This window comes from Pterocles gutturalis, unplaced genomic scaffold, assembly GCF_000699245.1.
Source record: "Pterocles gutturalis isolate BGI_N339 unplaced genomic scaffold, ASM69924v1 scaffold1078, whole genome shotgun sequence".
Taxonomy (NCBI): Eukaryota; Metazoa; Chordata; class Aves; order Pterocliformes; family Pteroclidae; genus Pterocles; species Pterocles gutturalis.
The window spans coordinates 16,594-20,197 of NW_010120142.1; positions in this window are offsets into that span (position 1 = coordinate 16,594).

Here is a 3,604-nt window from a genome sequence, read left to right on the forward strand (position 1 = left end):
GTTTTTTAAGGTTTTTTTAATACAACCAAAGTGCTATTCTTGGACTATGCTGGGAGTCTGAACTCACCCTTCAGTTCCATTATATAGATTTTGTCAGGGGCAGTAAGATCTTTGTTAAGAGCTGTGATAAGGCCTTCCCATATATTGTTCCACTATTTTTGCCATTTATGGTCCTTTAAAATGACGTGAAATGGGTTAGCTGAAGGTTGCTGACATATCCAGCATTTACCATGGTTAGATAAACCTGCTTTATGTATAGTGGCAGGTTGTTTGGTGTTTTTTTGAAGGGAGCTGTGTGATGTTGATCAGATCTTTTAAATGATAGAAGTGGTCCCAGTGGAGACGGATTAGTAAGCAGAGGGTGGATGAGGCAGTCAAAAGCGCAAACTGCAATTTACCACATGGTCTGTGTAATTTATCACACAAACATCTCTGACGCATACGTGGTATGTGTGTATGCTACAAGTTTGACTGTGCTGTGCTTATCTACTCACTTAAGATGTTACCGAGCCTTCTCCTAGTACTGCAGAAAGGCTAAGTTACACTGGGAGCTTGCTACTGTTTGGTCTACAAAACATTGTGTGATCACGAAAATATTCAAAGCAGAAATTCTTTGTGCTGAGGATAACCACAAATTTATTACTAAGACAGATGCTGAAAATAAGGCTCACCCTCCAGTTAGATATGAGGTATTTTTTGTGGTCCGCAGATAACTGCATGGATATTAATACAATTCAGTCATTTGTGCTAGAGGCAACACTTCTAGATCATTTTATTTGTTCCATATTTTTATCTAGTGCTGCATCAAAAGGATTTAGTTTACTGGATTTTCTTTAAAAATTACATCATGAAAACAGTGCTGGCATCATGCTGTGTGCACCTGATAATGTTCTGCACCATCAGTAATTCCTACAAGGCTTTGTGCCATTATGAAAACACTGAAACAGAATCAATGTTTTTATAGAAAGAGCCTATTGATTAAAAAATAACACATATATACTGCCATTTTTTTCAGCTGGGACTATAGATCCTATATAGGTGAATAGTCACCATTTCTTGATTCCATTTTAATTTAAAAATAACAAATTCTGTACATGTTGCTAAGACAACAGTTTTAACATGAAAAAAGCAGGAGAATAAGATACAAGTTTGAGGGTAGATTTTTAGTGATGATATAACTTCAAAAACATTCATAATATCTTGCTATTTGTTAATACTGCCTAATTATTGATTGTAAAAGGTTTGTATATGCAGCAAGGACGAGATCCAAGCTCTAGGATGAAGAATATATAACATTTTCATTGTCTAAGGTTTGACCAAAGGGATACCCAAGATAGATCAAAATGAAACAGCTTGAAAAATGCATGAATTATTACAACTTTTAAAATACTCAACTAGAGTAGCCAAACAGAGGATGACTCCCCAAACCTCCATGGACATAAATGAAAGGATTTGTCACTCCTAGCTGTGTGTACATGAGGAATAAGTTATTTATCATCCCAAGCAAATAACTGGTGAAAAATGAATGAAACACTCTCCCTTGGTCTATTTTAAGGTAAATACATTTTACATACTCCCCCCTTCCATGTTGCAAATGTGGGGAAGATGGATTTTATGACAAATTTCAGAATTCAGATGTGTTTTCCTTTGTGGAAGTGTAGGGAGACTTAAGCAACATTGATGGTTGCTGATGAACTGTTACTTAAGAAAGCTAGTAGAGTTGCCAGAGGAAGCTTGTGACATGCTGTAAGTTTAATTATGTTCAATTCATTAACACAATTAGAGCTGTGAACAAATTTATCGACACAGCCAGAATCACTTAGAAACAGCTAGTAAGTCATAGATTACAGGGACTTGTTCTCCATCCCTACATGTCGAGCATGATTCCCTGGCAAAATATATCAGTCAGTCATTCGGGAACACGTCTTTGATGCCAGGGGCTTCCTCTTTTCCCTGGATTAGATTAGTTGTATTTTCAGCAGAAAGGTCTAAACATGCCCTATAATGAAAAACAGCCTGAAAGCAAAGGCCTTAACATGTATTAATATCAAACAATTGTGAATTATTCCTTTTTTGGATTTACCTACTAATCTATTTGTTAATAAAGGAGAGATAATTTTCAGGTTCCAGAACTTGATCAAAATCAGAATTCCTTCAAATTTGAGGGGCAACCCCTCTAAGAGCTCTAGTTTTGTTCTGAGCATGTGTTTGTTAATGTAATAAGTCAACAAAGTGATTGATAGGGGATTCAAGGAGGAATGTATAGGACAGGTCTAAGGGGGGAAAAAACCTTCCTGAAATTTCTGTTCTGTGCTTTCACCACAGCACCTCCCTTTTCATGATCCACTCACCAAACCTGTGGGTCACAAGAAATTTCTGCAGGCCCACTGTCATAAGTGAACCAAACAGATAGAAGGACATTATATGAAGTATTTTGGGCTGTCTTCCCCAGTCTGTAGCCTGAGTTCTCTGCTTTTCCTCCACCTCACGAGTTAGGTGATTTAAGGAAGTGAACTAAGGTGGAAAGTCAATCTTTACGTTCCTGACTGTGTGAAGGGTCCCTTCTAATCACAGAAGTTTGGGAAATAAGCTCAGTTCAAGTCTGTGTAGCACCAAGTTGCTCGTAAGAACTGTTGAACAGTCCTAGTTTTGGAACTGATAGGTGACGAAAGAATAAAGACTGTGTGCTTATCGGTCTTTTATTTTCTTTAATGTAATTTTAAACCACAACTCTTTTCCCCTTGAGCTTCAGGGCACAGAATAGTCCCAGTTAAAACAGTAAGTTTCAGAGAAGTTTAAATTTTATATCAGCCAGCTAGGAACAACCTAACATTCACAACCATTAGGAAATCTACTTACAGAGATGTTTAGTGAAGCTCAGCATCGTAGTTTTGATCCTGGCTGGCAGCCAACCACTACTCACTCACCCTCCCCTCTCCTGGGGATGGGGGGAGAGAATTAAAGGGGTAAAGGGAAAAGAGACTCACGGGTTGAGATAAGAACAATTTAATAACTAAAGGACAATAATATTAAAAATAATAATATCTATAATAATGATGGTAATATATACAAATTTACAAGCGAGTTATACACAGTGATGCTTGCTCACCACCCAAATGCCAAGGCTCAGCCTGTTCCCAGTTAACAATCCCCAAGCAAGGAGAGTCCCAAAATTACAATCCCAGAATGGAGACAAGAGCCCAAGTGTCCAAGACAAAGAGACGACCATGAGAGAGGGGTGAGCCAGAGGTAGACAACCCAGAGCAAGAGAGAGGACTTCTGGGCAGAGCCTCATCTCTATACTCCAGAGCAAGAGAGAGGACTTCTGGGCCCTCATCTCTCTACTGGGAATCACGTGCATGATATGGAAGAGACCATTGGCCAATTTGGGTGTCAATCCTAAAGCTAAGATCGAATCCCAGGCTAGTAGTTGGGGCTGTGCTCCCTCTCATCTTCTCCTGCCCCTGTGGACACCAGCAGAGCAGAGAAGCTGAGAAGTCCTTGACCGTCCTGGTGGCAACTATAAATATCAGTGTGTTATCAGCCTGCTTATCAACACAAATCCGAAACACAGCCTTGCACTAACTACTGTGAAGAAAGTTAA